We start from the raw sequence: 18,169 nt of genomic DNA, 5'->3' as shown, positions 1-18,169 counted from the left end.
ACCTTAACACACAGCATATCCTAAACCTGGTTTTGGGGGCACCTGGAATGTTACTAATTCAGAAATGCTGTCCAGGGTCTAGGGCAGGGTTGACATGCTACAGCCGTAGTTTTGTATAGCCTGAGAGCTAAGAATGTTTTTTATATTTTTAAATGGTTAGAAAAGAATCAAAAGAATTAGTTCTTGACATACAAAAACTATATGAAATTCAAATTTCAGTGTCCATAAATAAAATTTTATTGGAAAAAAATTACACCTTTATATATTATATAGTCATTAATATAGATTTATGTTTATTATTTGTTATTTTTCTTTTAAAATACTTCAGGAAATAAAAATCAAGTTACCAACCAAAATGACTATAATAGTTTTTAAAATATTTGCTCATGTATTTAACTTTACTGTTTAACTTTATTTTTTATATGGCTTTGAGATACTTTTTGGCAGCCCTTATTTCAACCTAAACAACTCTCTTTAGCATTATTGTAGGGTAGGTCTAGGGGTAGGAAACAACCTCTCAACTTTTGTTTGTCTAGAAATGTCTTAACTTGCCCTCATTTTTGAAGGATAATTTCACCAGATATAGAATTCTTGATTGATTGTTCTTTTTTTGTTGTTTTCTGTTTGCCTTTTGTTTGTTTCCCTTCATCCCTTTAGGCATATCATTGCACTACCATCTGCCTACAATATTTCTACTGAGAAATCTGTCAGTCTTTTCTGTGAATCCTTGCATGTTATGAATCACTTTTCTCTTGTTAGTTTTAATATTCTTTTTATATTTGCCTTTTAACTGTTTGATTTTTATGTGTCTTGGTGTACATCTCAGGGTTTTCCTTATTGGTAATTATGAAGCTTGTACTTGTTTATTCATGTTCTTCCTGAAATTTGAAAAGTTTTCATCCATTATTACTTTAAATCAATATTCTTCCCCTTTAAATCTCTCTTCTCATACTGGGACACCATAAAGCCTGTATTGGCCCATTGGATGATGTCCTTAAAGTCCCTTAGACTTTGTTCAATCTTTTCCTTTATTCTTTTTAAATCGTTTTGTTCCTCAGATCCAATAATTTCAAATTATCTCTATTTCAGTTTTCTTTTTTATTTGTTTTATTTTTTTTTATTTTTTTTATTTTTTTGGGACAGAGTCTCACTCTATCGCCCAGACTAGAGTGCTGTGGCGTCAGCCTAACTCACAGCAACCTCAGACTCCTGGACTTAAGCGATCCTCCTTCTTCAGCCTCCCAAGTAGCTGGGACTACAGGCATGTGCCACCGTGCCCGGCTAATTTTTTTCTATATATATTTTTAGCTATCCAGATCATTTCTTTCTATTTTTAGTAGAGACGGGGTCTCGCTCTTGTTCGGGCTAGTCTCGAACTCCTGACCTGGAGCGATCCTCCCGCCTTGGCCTCCCAGAGTGCTAGGATTATAGGCGTGAGCCACTCTGCGCCCGGCCTATTTCAGTTTTCTGATTGTTTCTTCTACTTATTCAAGTCAACAGTTGCATACCTGTAGTAAATTTTTCAATTTATTTATTGCCTTTTCCAACTTCAGTATCTCTCCTTGTTTTTTAATAATTTCTATCCCTTTAATTGGTAACACTACATTTTATGTATTTATATAAATACATATTTATATATATTAATATGTTAATACAATACTATTTATGTAAGTATTGGTAGAGTATATTTTCCTACAAAATTTCTATGTTAACTGAGATTGAGCTTGTGCATGAGTCCAATAATTTGTAATGCATACTATTGACATTATGTTTTTCCTTTTACTTGCAACTTTTGGAAAGTCCTTCTTAGATATGTAATTTAATATAATCCTCACTGATGGGATTGTTGATATTTTATCCATGTGATAATAAACTCTGAGTGTTAAGGTGCTTGAAAACTGTAACTCTGGAATCTTTACACTAATCATAGACACGATTGTTAGAATTCCTATAGTTGCACCTATATCACTTCCATGCTGCTGATAAAGAATAGTATAAATCCATAACAACTGTTGGATTCTCTGTGCAGAATCAATGTATTTGAATGGCAATTGTTGGAATAGAATATTTTCTCAAGTTCTGGTGTACAAAGTGCTAGTAGAGAGTAGTTATATCTCTACTGAAAACATAGTGGCATGTTGATTATGGTGAGGCTATTTTCAGTCTTGAAGTTAGGGAGGCAGGATTGAAAACAGAGGTAACTTTATAATAATGGGTTTCAGATGGTATTTTCTAGACTCAATGTATCAAGTGATTATTTGTCTAGATTAAAAACTTCTAATATCAATTCCCAAAACTACCATGTCAATTTATAAAACACACACATTTCCATGCATCACAGATTTCATTTTCCATATTTGTCTAATGTTAATATTGTTCACAAGCCTCACCCCTTTGCAAATTGTTTTACTTACATATTAATCAAATGATGAGTATATAAACTTAAATGGTATTAATTCAGTTTCTACCCTACACTATTTTATCATGTACTAGTGTTTTATGTCCCATTGTTTAGGACATGATATGAGATTGTTTAATAGTTCTTGTAGTAGTTGCTGTTGTCTTTTTGTTCCTGGCATAAGACAAAATGAGTTTTTCTGTGGCCATCCTAAAACAAAACCAATCTTGTAGTCTTTAAATCCAACTTAATCATGGTGCAGGTTCTTGGGATATTATATTGCCATCAGTGTATGTACATTTTATCTAAAATTTTAAAGGTTTATTCATAATTAATATTTATCATTGGAATACTTTTTTACACATTCATAGAAACTTGTTCAACCCAGCAATATAAAATTAAATATCCCCAATGTGAGATAAAATGACGTGTAAAATCAAAACTAAATATGTATCAAGACAACTGAAAGAATTCAGGTAGCTAGCTTTGATAGTAGAGCATGGTGGGTAAAACCACTCCTTGAAATCAGCACAGACAGGGTCAAGTTTCCACTTACCGCTGTCCAGTGTCTGAATTTAGACAAAGCACTTGCCCTCTCTGTGCTTAAATCCTCCCCATCATTATAATGGCAGCACATGCCTCATACACTAGTGAAAACTAACAAAGTTACCACATGCCTGCCCTTGACGGCAATGCAAGTGTACATCGCAAGTACACTTTAAATGGTACACACGTACATATTGGAAACCTGTTAATACTAGAGAAAATTTAAGTAATATTTCTGAGTAGGCACTAATGGTCAGTGGAGAATGTTGCATGTTAGTTGATATTTTCAATGTAGCTCATGCCTGATGTTCCCCTGCAGGTCCTTTGGCTCTGAAGGCAAATATAAGTCTGTGGGACCTGAAGAATGGCTGTCAGGGATTTGGCCATGGGAATGACCATCCTAACGCAGGCCATACTTGGAACTCTGGAAAATTTTTGTCTTTTTTACCATTTTTTTTTTTTTTTTACTTCACTCAGTAAAGATTTACTTCACTCATTAAGGTCCACAGAGTTGATTATTAAGCACTTTATTATTATAGCCAAATCCTTGTTCCCTCTCTCTGGAGGAGTTCTACTGACAATGGCAGCTTTGGGATGGAAACATTCCCTCAGTGATTTTAGATAAAAACTACTTTTCTATGTTCGCAGAGTGGGGAGGGGTGTGTTCACTGCTACCACCTTGCTCTTGAGTGTCTTCCAAGGAGTTACAGTCAGTCTGAGGAATTCCAGGTGGGCAGAGCTTACAGTGAAAACTACCAATTATATTGGCTCCTCCATATTCCTGTGATGGATCCTCCAAATTCTGGTAAACATTTTTTCCATGTATGTGACTGACAAAGGAAGTAACAGAAAATCACAAAGACAGAAGATTTGGGATACTGTTCTATTGTTCATCCTGGCAAAGCTGGAGATCCTCCATGCAGCATTGTTATCCTTCCCTGGTGCTTTATGTTTGGGGACCATGCCCTGGGTGAGTGGCTCCATGATTTTTATTCTGTACAGGCAAAAGTAACAGGTCAAATTCATACATATGACTAATTTATCCCCTAGATCCTTCTCTGAGTCCAGAGCTACTAAAACTTCTTCTGGTGAGCACTTTTGTATCATTTTACACTCTCTCCTTCATCGTTCAAGTTTGTTTGGCTCTTTGTAATAATCCTGGTCAGTTGATGGTGCACAACTCCCTGACAATCAGTGAAGGTTTCTCAACTGTCAGCCATTTGTTCTCAGGAGCAGAGACTCCAATGTACAGAAGCTTTGCATTGCCTGGGTAAGCAATAAAAACCCGTGATCTTCTCAGAAATATGTGAATTGTGTGTGTTTTTTCAACATTCAGTTGTTTATTGACTCATCTTCATAGAATTGTAAACACAACTACGAAATATTCTCATTTCAAGAAACTGTACACACAGATAAATGCATTTGTGTTAGTGTAAATGTGTGTGTATATGAGTATATGTATTTGCATGTGTTGGTGACAATCAGGTTATTCTTATCTATCAAGCAATAACATTGGAAATTACAGATGAAGAATGTAAAGATAATACCAATTACAATAATGGCAAATGCTTTGCCATAAAGTCTTTTACATTTGATAGTTATATCACTATGGTAAGTGATTGTTAATTTATCTTTAAATTATTCAACTGAATATAGCCAACGTATGTTGTCTTTAATAGGAATTATTAGTTTGTTTCTTGTTAAATGTAATAATGTGTATATTTGGGGTGTGTTCTTCATGATAACCTGCTCTATTTTCTCATTTTTTATTATCTCTTAGTTTGAAACCTAGAAATTAAAGCTTTCTTTGAAACACTAATCATGGTGTCCAGTGACAATACCTATGCCCTATGAACAATATTACATTAATCTATTTACCTTTGTTCAACTTTTAAACAATTCTCACGTGTTTAAAATATTTAAGGGTACATACACAGGTCATAAGTGGAAAGCACAAAGAAATATTAAAACGTCTCTGGCATAATTATGTATGAGGCTTTTTAAATTTTTTTAAAGGACATTTTAGCCCACAGATATATTCTTATGATCTCAACCAATCACTACCCTCAACAGTGAGCACGATACTGACATCTAATGGCAGAGTTCACTTTTACCTCTTTTATGCTTTGTGTACATATTATGAAGCAGAAACTCTTTAGTACGTGACTTTTAAATTGCATAGGTTTTTTTACGTTTATCTGTATTTTTGCATGTTGTTATGGGTCATTTTTTAGCGTTGAATTCTGTTGTGTAAATAGACAACTAACATAATTACTTCATTGCTGATGCACATGTGAGTGTGCTTTAGTTGGGGCTGTTAGGAACAGTGCCAGTATATAAATTCTAGAAAATGAATCGGTAACACACGTACAAGTTTCTGTTGGGAACATATGTAAAGTAAATTTTTTGTGTCATATGTTTACGTCTTTTCATCTATAAATAACATGCCAAACAGTTTTCCAAAATGTTTGTACCACTTTACACACCCACCAACAGTATATAAGTTTCCTGGTGTATGTACAATCTTGCTAACATGGTATTTTCTGTTATTTGTACTTTGTCTCCTGGTTCCTGTGTGATTATATCAGGCTTTATTTACATTTCCCTGATTACTAAAAAAGTTGAACAGTTTTTTACACTTCTTAAGATATTGAATTACCTCTTTTTGAAGGACCGTGCTGTTTTATTTTAACCATCCTCCATTGTTTTAGCCATATTTTTTGTATGGGTTTGTAGGAATATTTATATATGCTGGATAGGAGTCCTTGCTTTGCCCTCTCCCTTCTCTCTCTCTCTCTCCCCCTCTCCCTCTCTCCCCTCTCAATGAGAAGTTCTAAAATTTAATACAATCTCATTTGTTATTTCCCCCAGTATATTAAATGTCTTTTTTTCATTTAATGATTTTTTTTGTATTTTAAGACCATAGAGATGTTCTTTTTTTAAAAGACATTTTGAAATTTGGTTTCACAATCTATTCAGAATTGATATTGTGTGGCTAGTGATTTAATTTTTTTCCAGTAGGATAATAAAATTCAGTTTATTCTTCAAATGTTGTCTTATGGTTCTTTTTATTTGCTGTCACCTGTCATTGCCTCACCCAATTTAACCTCACCTCTCTCTTGGAGCTGGCTTTTCTATAACACTGATAGTATAACTTGTTGGCTTGCAAATAGGAAGAAATCTAAGAGCTTCACATTTTTGACAATTTTGGTGATGAGGGTGGATTTCTAAGATATTAAGGTTATAAAGTATGAAATGTCTGATTTCCTTAAGTACAAAGTTTGATAGTTGACATCTCTGATATTTCACTTTGACACGTCTTGTTTTATTTTTATTATGAAGGTACATCTTCATTCTTTCAAAGGTATAGTTTGGATTGTCATTTTCTTTCAAAAATTTTTTAGAACAATTTTTATGAAACTATGGATAAGTCAAAAATTTGTATTATTTTCATATATGGGTTCTGTTGTGGAACCAATGCGGTGTAGACAGCTCAAAATGTCAACAAAGAGTTTGGGAAGGGTGTGGCTAATACATGCACAGTACGTTTATGGTTTGAGAAGTTCCATTCTGGTGATTTTAATCTTCAAAATGAGCCAAGTGGGCAACCTGAGACCAAGGTGGATAAGAATGAGCTGAAAGCTGCGTGGAAGTGAATTCATCTCAACCCACACATGAATTAACAGGAAGGCTTGACATTACTATTCCAACAATATTGGACCATTTGAAACAAATCAGCAAGGTAAACACAATGGATAGATGGGTACCACATTGAATTAAATGAACATCAGAAGAGCAATCATCTAAAAAGCTTGACTTTCTTTGCTGTCACAACAAAAAAAGACAAACCATTTCTACACCATATTGTTATGTGTGATGAAAAATGGGTATGTTTTGACAATCACAACCATTTGGCACAATGGTTGGATAAAGATGAAGTGCTAGAACACAATCTAAAATGAAATATTCATTAAAGAAAGCTAATGCTTAACCTGAGCTTTTGTACCCCCATGAAGAGCTGAAATAAAAAAAAAAAGCTAATGGTGTCTGTTTGGTGGTCCAGCGCTGGTATAATCCACTACAGGTTCATGAAACCTGGTCAGTCGATTACAGTGGATGACTACTGCAACCAGCTGGATGAAATGATGACGATGCTTGCAATTAAGCAGCTGAGATTGGCCAACAGATACAAGCCAATCCTCTTGCAAGACAATGCTTGACCACATATCACACAAACAACGCTGCTCAAACTCTCTGTCATCCACTATATTCCCCAGACCTTGTACAACTCACTACCACATCTTCCAGGCTTTGGACTACTTGTGGCAAGGAAAAGTATTCAATTCTCAACAAGCTGTGGAAAACACCTTTCGTGATTTCATCACCGCTAGCTCTCCAGGCTTCCTTGCTGCTGACATAAACAAGCAGTAAAACAAGATGGCCAAACTGTATTGATAGTTTAGGTGCATGCTTTGATTAACTGTACTGCTTGTTGCGTGAGATATAGTAAACTAAACTTTTGAGTCAAAATTAGACATTTCGTATTTAATGTAATACAATGTTGTATAAAAGGAAAGTAGAAAGATTCTTCAGAGGCATGCTTAGGGGATATGAGAAGGCTCCCTGGAACAAGTAGCAAAGTCTCTCACCCAAGTGAAAGTGAAGTGAAAGTAACCCATCCACTCTCTGACCTGATATGAAGGCTGTGTGAGCGGGAGGATTGAAATGAGCCATCTGAGCATGCTTCATTTGTTGCTTATTCTCCTCCTGTCAGGAGAAGGAAAGGACAGAGTCCCCACAGCGATACAGCACTTTGGATAAATCAAAAATATCTTAAGTGTTGTGGTTTTGTTGACAGCAGTAAAGTCTAAGGAAATGTGGCATTTGGTGTTTTGCCTACTAGCAGGGAGTCACTCTCTCCCTGTACCCACTGATCCCTCCCTCCACGCATGCTCCATTTTAGCAGCTTTATGGAAAAAATTGAATCTACTTGGGAGGTTTTTGGAGGGAGCAACTCAAAATTTTATAGTTCTGTTTCATACAAGTGCCCAAGTCACTGTCTTCTGTGATGCCCTGGGCAGGAACAGTAGGTAATAAAGGTGGGTGAAAATGCCAAGGACAGTGGGGTGAAGCATGGCTGCAAAGATAGAAGCTTCTGGTCCTGAATGCTCTCCAAATAAAGGAAGGTACAAAGGTAAGAGGAAAGCTCAGATTTTAGGGTGACAATATTAAAGAGAATAACACCTTCCCGTGTCCTGACCCTATCCCTTACACACACCTATTGTACCCCCCTCTGTTCCCTTGCATTCCCATGTCTTAGAATTGTGTAAACTTACTCTGTGTTCACATAGAGAAGAAAATAAAAGCAAGCACATAAATAAAAAAATCCAAAAGTCAACAGATAAGGTTTGGGTAGGGTTCACAGTGAACCCAGAGAATTGAATGATTCCATCTACATGGATATTGAAGTGACTGAGGATGATGGATTCAAGAATAAAACTTTGAGACAAGTGTGAAAGTTTTCACAGGAGAGCATCCAGGAGCTCTGAAGGTGGCAGTGCCAGGGAAACGGTGCTGGGTAGTATGAGCTTCTAAGCAGCAAGATATATTTTAATAGGAAGAGAGGAATAATGATCTTCAAGAAATCAGAAGGAGCAAGGAGAGTCTATAAACCATATTTCCACCTTAAAGTGCTTTAGAGTTTGAGAGAATGAGTACTCTTTGCTTGAGATACAAGGCAGCAATATCCTCAAGGGAAATCCAGATTACACTTAAAGCCAGTAGATGGAAGAAACTGTTAATAAAGAAGGAGTCTAACAAAATAGAGAAGTTTTCTAATCATGTAGCTTGATTTCCAGAGAATACAACTGAAAGTTCTGCGCCATATGGGAGGAGAAGGATGTTAGATTAAGGGAGACAAATCAGAATATTATAGTAATAATACAGGAGAGAATTGGAGACAAAAGGGGCTTATGATTTGGATTGTGATCAAAGAAACCAGGAATGTTGCTAAGCAGAGAGTGTTGCTACATGAGACAAAAGAAAAGAAGAGAATGCAGTAGCCTCCTTCATCTTCTGACATGAAGTTAGGCATCTCAGGTAGTGAGCAAGAAGTCCAAATCTAGTCATTAGACACTCAGGAGTGAGCATTCAGGTTGCCAGCTTTGGCCCTATGTTGTTGGTTCCAGTTCAAAGTAAAGCATTAACCAAAGACCACAGGGACCAAGAGGTAAGCTACAAACAGTAAAATTTTGCTCTGGAGACTCCCCTACAGGATCTTGCCTGGAGGGATAGGAGGACAAAATGCTTCTGGTCAGCACTTGGTGTCATTTTGCCCTCCTTCCTACCTGCTCCTCCTTTTGACCCAAGTTTTAATCTTGCCTGCTGTGTCACCCACTGCCTTGCCTATAATAGATCCTCCTTGGGTCTTCAGTGTTTTCATTGGTAAAGTTGATATAACATCTCTTCTCTAATCAGGCATATTTACACAGTGATAACATGATGTGAAGGGCTTTGAAAAATGTAGTAAGTTAAAGAACTGGACCACTTGCTTTCACCCATTGAAATTTTTCAATTGCTGCTTCAGAACCATTCCCTTAGGCACCAAGCCCCTAACTCTCTCCTGGTCCTTTGATCAACCTTTGCCTCATGAGGGGCAAAGCTACATGGTAGTTAAGGAAGAGAGATTAACATTATAGCCCCATTTCTCTCATTGTGATTTACCATACTGCATTCTCTACGTTTGTAACCGATTTCTTGACAGAACATAAACCTAGAAACTGGAACCATTTTCCTGGCTATTGGGTCCTACTGACCAGACCTGAGGGAGGGAAAGGTACATGTCATAATGGGTGTTCAGTAATGGGATGACGTGAGGGCTGGGTGTGAGAGAAATGCTGAAGCAAGTGTGAGCATATCCCATTACTCGTTTTGATTCCTTTGGACAAGTGAGTAACTAGAGCTCATATTGGAAAAAATAGCAAGAAAGATACTTTGTGTATCTCTTTCTCAACCCCAGCATCTACATTCTGATTCTTTTTTTTTTTTTTTTTTTTTTTTGAGACAGAGTGTCACTTTGTTGCCCGGGCTAGAGTGAGTGCCGTGGCATCAGCCTAGCTCACAGCAACCTCAAACTCCTGGGCTTAAGCGATCCTACTGCCTCAGCCTCCCTAGTAGCTGGGACTACAGGCATGAGCCACCATGCCCGGCTAATTTTTTTTTTTTGTATATATATTTTTTAGTTGGCCAGATAATTTCTTTCTATTTTTAGTAGAGACGGGGTCTCACTCTTGCTCAGGCTGGTCTCGAACTCCTGACCTCGAGCGATCCACCCGCCTCGGCCTCCCAGAGCTAGGATTACAGGCGTGAGCCACCGCGCCCGGCCTACATTCTGATTCTTGACGTTTTTATTATCCAGCGCTACTTCCCTTTCATCCCAATCTTCTGACCTTCAGTCTATCCTCCATATTTGTCCAATTTCTTCTGTTTTCTACATTATCTGTTTAACTTCTCTGTCCTCCTTTCCCACTACTCTACCTTAAACATCTCCCTATCCAGTTCTTCCTCTCTTCCTTCCAGATTATTGTCCATTTGATGCTGCCATGGTTTTCAGCCACCCAATTCCTCTTACTCCATTATTTATGCCTGTCCTCCTCGCAGGCCAGCTTTCTAGTCCTCTGTAACCCAGGGGTTCATGCCAGCTCAGATCCCCGGAGGAGGAATGAGAATGTTCGCCTCTCGCCCTGAGGCCGGCCCTCCACTGGGAGCTGGGATCCCACCGAGCCTACTGCTCAAAGGGGTCCTGAGAACAGGACGTGGAGGGTGTGCCCCTAGGACCCAGTCCCGGTCCCTGTGCCCGTCCGGTCCAGGTCCCGTGCAGCCTCCTGCCGCCCTCCCGGACACCCAGGCCAGCCCAGGTTCGCCCTTGATCCCTGCTGCCGCCACCGCCGCCGCCGAAGCGTAACCCCGACCTCCCGGATCGCCAGTTCGCGCCGCCCCAGCCGCCATAGCCCTCAAAGCGGCAGCCTTTCCGCTCTGCCAGGAGCGCGGGCCGGCCTTACAACTGCGCTTGCGCGGGTCGCTGTCACAATGACAGCGACGTTTGCCTAGCGGGACGTCCCTCTGGCGGGAGCCATCTGTAGGCAGGCCAGCCGCGTCCGTGGCAGCCCTTGCAGGCTCTGGCCTGCCCTCTCCAGGGTGCCAGCCAAGGGGAGCGTCCGCGGTTCCTCGGAGTGGAGGACGAGCGCCCAGCGGGCTGAAGAAGCCTCCGTCGCAGCGTCCAGGAAGCAGCGCCGGATCCATGGACAGGTCACCCCTCGCCGCCGCCTCATGCCCGCCTGACGGCTGCTTACATGACCCTCCCCAAGGGTCCTGAGTCGCCGTGCCTGCGACCCTCAAGGCTGGACTGCCCCTGTGCCCATGTGCTCCTCTTTACCAAGGGCTCCTTCCTCGCCAGCCTCCGAGCCCCGCAGTATCAGGACCTGCGTGCGCGAGGCTTGTGGGAGGGAGAGACAGAGAGCGCGTGTGTATGTGCGTAGCCTGTTTTGAGCAACTCGTCTGCCCCGTGGGTCTCGGGGCCGCTTGAAGTCACCTTTCCTGGTGCTGAGCCCCTCGGTGCAGTTCCGCTGGGGCTGTGGGGCCGGGTGCTGTTCGTTTTCCGTGGGTGACTGCTTGGGGGTGGCGTGGTCTGGTTCCGTCGTGGGGGGAGTGGGTGGCCGGCTGGGACGGGCAAGTGTAGAAAAGACCTCGGGGACAGGAGGTGAGCCACCCTTCCCATCGGAAAAGGATGACACCCAAACCGGTGGCCACCACCACCTCACCGGGAAGTCTGGATGCCAGGGAGACGGATGCAGAGAAGCCCAGGCAGCAGAGTCTACCACCTTTCTGCCTCCTGCCCTACCCACGGTCACGCCTGCCTTCTCTGACTGAGGCCGGATGGCCGAGAAGCAGAGACTATGGTGGCAGGCCATCGTGCCCTCCGCAGGGGCCTTTCTGGCTAGCTCAGCCATCCAAGGTAGCATCCCCTTGGCAGTTGGCAGTGGATTTGTCATGGCTGGGTGCCAGCTTGTAGACGGACACCTTGCTCCCAAAACCCCCCTCTCTTCTCATCCTCCACGGTTTCCGAGGGCCTGGACCTTTCTTCTTCTGGATGAACCTTATGCACCAGGAAACTTTCCCACTCCATCAAGGACAGCATTGTGGGGCATCCACTGCGTGAGGCTGTCCTTCCCCACAGTGCCTTCCTAGTGACTGGGTAGGCCTGACGTCCGTGCCCATCTTCCCAGCCATTTCGTCTGCCAGCAAGGCAACCAAGCCTGGGTGTCAGTGCCCGATCGGTGGAGCCTATGATTCCATGGGCTGAGTGGTAGCACGCCTTGCCTGACTTTCGCCTTCTAAGGAAGAAGACGCTGTTTCACTTGGCGTTCACTTTCCTTTGGTTTTTTTCTTGGGGTTGCGGGTGGGGGCGAGGGATAGCTGCTTGGCCTGTTCCTGGGGAAGTGTAGTACAGGGGCGGGCCTGGAAGGAGCTATTGCCTGCCACTGTTGGCACTGAGGGTGTGTCGGAGGAGGAGGAGGGACTGGGGTTTGTGTTGGTGTAGGAGCAGTGTTGGCATCATCCTACTTTGCTCAGGTTTGTTAGGGTTGAATGCACTTGCTCGGGTAACCCTTTTCTCTTCTGGCAAGAATGCCATGTCTGGAAACATATCTCGGTGAAGCATGTACTAAATGAGGTCAATTTCTTCTCTGACAGCAGTCTTTTTTTTTTTTTGAGACAGAGTCTGGCTTTGTTGCCCGGACTAGAGTGAGTGCCGTGGCATCAGCCTAGCTCACAGCAACCTCCAACTCCTGGGCTTAAGCGATCCTACTGCGTCAACCTCCCGAGTAGCTGGGACTACAGGCATGCGCCACCATGCCCAGCTAATTTTTTCTATATATATTTTTAGTTGGCCAGATAATTTCTTTCTATTTTTAGTAGAGACAGGGTCTTGCTCTTGCTCAGGCTGGTCTTGAACTCCTGAGCTCAAGCAATCCACCCGCCTCAGCCTCCCAGAGTGCTAGAATTACAGGCGTGAGCCACCGTGCCTGGCCCCTGACATCAGTCTTGCCAGCATCTTGGGAACAGCACAGGTAATGTTTTATATTCCACTAACAGAGATTGCTGATAAATAAATCCATGGATTAGTGAGCCGTGTAATCCACAAGAGTCATGGTAATGATAAGGGTGTTTCCAAGGTGAGGTACCAAGGAGTACAATAAAAAATCACAAAGGGGAAGCTTCTGGAGTTTTGGTGTTTGGTGTATCCATAAGTGTAAATGTAGTAAGCAAAGTTTAGTTTCCCATCTTTGTGTTTATTCCTCTTTTCACAGTAAAAATAATTACATAAGAGAAATAATTTGAATCACCCACTAAATCATGAAATTCAGGGGAAATTTACATGATATTAATCATTCTGCCAATATCCAAATTGAGTCTCCTTATGAAAATTATTGTAGTTTTCAAGATTTTCTAGGAAAACTCAGATAAGGATATATTAAAATTATGTTCCCTAATTCTGTGTTTTTTAATATTTCCTAATTCTTAGGTGAAAATATGTTAAATGTTTTATTAGACCTATTTTTATCAATGTGATATTGTCAAGTAAATGTTTGATAAATATAGCAATAAAAGATGTAGTTGGCACTTGTAAATATAATAACAGTTTATGGCCAGTGTTTACCTTCTAGGAACTTGACTTCCAGAGAGGGTCAGAGCATGCACAGAGGGCGCAGGACTTGAGACCTAAGTCAGTGGTCCAGCTACATGTTCCAATGCCACGTAGGACAATGGACACACATGGCAGCCATTATAAAAGGATGACTTTACCCATTTGGGATTCTAGTATTCCATCTGCCAGTGAGGATGGAAAAATCAAACTGAACTGGCTCGCCTTTCTTCAATATTTAAAATTATTGTCTTTAGATTTCAACTTGCCTTCCTTTCTAACTTTCATCTCATTTGCATTTCATTCAAGTCCCTTAAATATAAGCTATAATTGAAGATTTTTCAGTCAGTACAAAAGAATTACATATATAAAGTATTTATATTTGTAAAAGTAGCTTAAATTACTAAAGAATATTCCTATAGAAATATTTTTCAGTAATTGAAGCAATAATTTATCTTTGGTGTGGACATGAGCGTGTTGAACTACAGGTTTGTGCCTGAATTATTCACAGGTAAGAAAGATATGAGACAACGTTCTCCTCTGTGAAGATTAGTGCCAACATAACATTTCCTAGTTTATTTAATACAATGACTTAAAGGAGTGAGTACACAAAGAATCCTCAAGTTTGAAAAATAATCATACAAAAGGGATAAGGAGAAAAATATAAACTATAGAGATATTATATCATTGGGCAGAAATGATATGTCCCAAATGTGATTTTTCTCAACAAAAATCAGGAAAATGAGAAAAATATAATCTGTATGTGCAAGAACAAAAACATAAAAAATGAAAAAGAATTTTGAAAATATAAATCTACAGTAATAAAAATTGTACTAAGTATTAAATTTTACTGTTAGAATTCTGAGTTTTGAATATAAAACTCTATCCAATTTGCCATAAACACACACAAAATAAAATATCTCAACACATCAAAATATATTGATTTAAATACATCAGGAAACACATGCAAAACATCAAAAAAGTAATAGTAGTGGCAGAAAAATTATTATTCAATTCAACTACTACAAAGTGACAGAAAAAGAAGGGGTCCACATAGGGGCATATTATAATTTTCAATGAGGATCAAAATATCATGAAAGTATGGATATGAGAGATACCATCAAGTTCATGACAGACAACTTTTAGAAATAAAAACAGAAGTGGAAATCACATGGTAGAAAGAAAATTTGACATAATGTATTTTGTATTTCCATGTCAGACTGATTTGCCAGGTAAAGGCATTCTCCTGTTTGGGCCCAGCCTGATGAGGGTGCCTCTGAGATTGCAGTCCAATGAGGTCGGTGCCAGAACAAGTGGCTGCTGTTGCGTGTGCAGTGGTGTCCATGACTGGTGACACTGTTACCGGGGGCTTGAGTGTGTGTGAATCCTGCCTGGTCTCTGTGTGAGCTGGACTGCCTCCAGACCTAGGCCAGTAGGGCTGACTGTGACAAGGGTACACGTCATGGTTCACCAACAGAGTGCCTATTGCTAGGTGCATGGGCAGGTGTGGTTCCCTCCGGATGCATGGGAGGGCTCCTGCTGTGTCACTGGATGAGCCCTTCGCAGGCAGGACTGGACTTGGATCACAACTGAGAGAGGCTGGAAACAAGACCCAGGACTACTGCAGTGTCCACAGCTGAGACTCAGGTCTGCAGGACTGCCTCTGGCAGCACAAGTGGGCCTGTCTCCTGGCCGGTCTCTGAGCAATGTTGCCCCTCAAACACAGGTGGGAGAGAATGGAACCAGATATCAGGGATATTTCAAGATCTGTAGTGAGATCAATGTTGCCAAGCCTGTCTCTGGAGACACAAATGGGTATCTGTCCCAGCAGGTCCCTGGGCAGCCAGGACTGCTCCCAAACCACATCTTAGAGGAGCTATAGCCAAGTTACAAGGCTATTTCAAAATCTGCCTGTGATCAAGGTCCACAGGCTCTCATGCTGGAGCACAGATGGGTGTGTCTTTTTCTTGGTTGCTGGTAGGGTAGGATTGCCCTCAGACCACAGCTGAGAGGGATTGGAGCCATATTACAGTGTAGGGACCATCCCTGGGCAAGAATTGGCTTGAGCCCAGAGTCAGCGAAGCTGGACATGCTTCTTGAGGCCAGAGGTCAATAGGTCCAGACACGGCCCATTGAACAAACAAACTGTTCCCTATGGCAGATAGCCAAGGGCCTGAGGTCTTGCACGCAAGCTAAGCGGTCTCATTGTCCTGCACGCGGTGATGAGGTCAAGAGGTTAAGATGCAAACCTCTGCCTCCCTTGAGCAATTTTCCAGAAGGAATGGAATTTGTTTCCTCAGGGCTCTAAAGATAGTCATGTACCAGGAAGTAGCTGCTGGACAGAAAAAGTATAAAAATAAAATGACTGGTGCTGTCGCCACTGCCGTCTTGTACTGTCTTTGTGTGTCTGTGTGTTTCTTTCTGTGTTCATCCCCCGTTCTGCAATGGGGCCGCAACAACTGGTGCAGCGAGCAGGGTCTGTGTCGTTCAGGATGGAGGGACCGAAGAGGCACACCTTTAGCCATCGGTAAGTGGCATCCAACAGGTGACTTTTGGGAAAAAATGGGGAATTCCCCCTCAGCGCCAGAGCGTAAATATCGAAAGCTAATTCAGGGACTTTTGCACTCTGTAGGGGTAGAAGTGAAGGAAAGTACTTTGAAACAATTATTTGCTTTGGTGCAGCAACATTGTTATTGGTTTCTATGTCAGTCAGAAGTGCAACTAAATCTTCATAGTTGGCAACAAGTAGTTAAGGCCTTTCGTGTTGCCCCTCAGCAAGGTGAGACTATTGATTTAAAAATCTAGACCATCTGCAGTGCAATTACTCAGGCATTATGCTTGCTGCAGACAGAATCAGAAAAAGTTTATGTGAGTGAAGAGTCCGAGAAGGGGCCCTTGCCATCCCGGGCCCCTTCCCCGGAAGAGTTCGGGGATGGGGAGGAGTTACCAGATAAAGATCCTCCCAATGAATTGCCTACTCGTTCAGACATATGGGAATTAATTTCTTTGCTTAAAAAGAATAAGGTGACTCCAGGCCCCTCACCTCCACCTTCTTTTTCAGCTTATCCAGTCCGGCCTTCTGCCCCTCTAGTGGGATGAAACTTTAGAATTCCTCTAACCCAAGGGCCAGGTGATGATTCCCCCCTTGCCCCTGACTTTGACGATCATCCTCCAAAACCAGATCCTAGCCTTATTATTCCCCGATCCTTTGCATTTCCCATTATTCGTCAAGAAGTGCCTCCCTGCCAAGATCCTAATCTCCCTAATGGAGGATGGAATGTACAATATCAGGCTTTGCAGTACAAATTTTTAAAAGAACTTAAACAGGCTGTTCAAGCATATGGACCTCAGTCCCCTTTTGTTACTGGCTTGATTGATGCTTATTCTGGTGCTAATATTTTGTTGCCTATAGATTGGGAACAGTTGGGAACACCAGTTTTGGAAAGTCCACAGTGGCTACAATTACGTAGCTGGTGGATGGAGGGGGCTAGAGTACAGGCTCGCCTTAACGCAGCAGCAACCTCCGGGGCCCACGGAGGAGCAGCTCACTGGGACAGGACAGTATGCTACCTTAGAAGCCCAGGCAGCCTTGGGTGATCCAGCCATAACTCAGATTAAATTGATTTTTTTAAAGGCTTGGAGAAAAATTGAGACCTCTGGCTCTTTAGCCTCGTCCTTTGCTAAAACTATGCAAGGACCCAATGAACCTTATACTGATTTCTTGTCTCGGCTAAAAGACGCTGTTCAGCGCAGTGTCAGCTCCGCAGAAGCAGCTTCTCTTATAATTCAATCCTTGGCTGTAGAAAATGCCAATCCAGATTGTCAAAAATTTTACGCCCTTTAAAGGCTAGTGGGGCTTCCTTAGACGAATACGTCCGCGCTTGTGCCGGTGTTGGTGGCGCTGCTTATCACGCTGCCTTGCTGGCGGGAGCTATTCAGAAAGGCAACAGTAAACCCACCTGTTTTAACTGTGGGAAGGTTGGGCATATAAGGAAAGAATGCAGGCAAGGAGGACATAATAATTCTGGTCCTTGCCCATGAGCCCCCAAACCGCAGCCTTCAAAACTGTGTGTCAGATGTGAAAAAGGACATCATTGGACTAATGAATGTCGGTCAAAATTTGATAAGGGTGGCAATCTGCTCCCTCCCATTAATGGGACAAACAGTGGCATGCAGTCAGGAAACTCCCCGAGGCCTCAGGCCCCCAACAACAACAATATGAGACCGCAATTCCAACAATACCCAGTGAGCGCTGGGACTGCCCATGAAATGAGCAATCTTTAAAAGTAACTCAGTTATGCGCTGCCACGTCTGGTAGTGCAGCTGCTGATCTTTCTGTTGCACAAACCTATACACTAACCCCTGCTGGTGGCATTCATAAATTGTCTACACAAGTCTTCGGGCCTTTGCCTGAGGGAAAAGTTGGATTGGTCATTGGGTGGAGCAGCTGCACGGTAAAGGGAATATTTGTTCATTTAGGAGTCATTGATTCAGATTATACTGGTGAAATCCAGATCATGGTC

The sequence above is a fragment of the Lemur catta genome, chromosome 13, assembly GCF_020740605.2.
Source record: "Lemur catta isolate mLemCat1 chromosome 13, mLemCat1.pri, whole genome shotgun sequence".
Taxonomy (NCBI): domain Eukaryota; kingdom Metazoa; phylum Chordata; class Mammalia; order Primates; family Lemuridae; genus Lemur; species Lemur catta.
The sequence above is the reverse complement of the archived record's forward strand: the minus strand, read 5'-3'. Positions refer to the sequence as shown.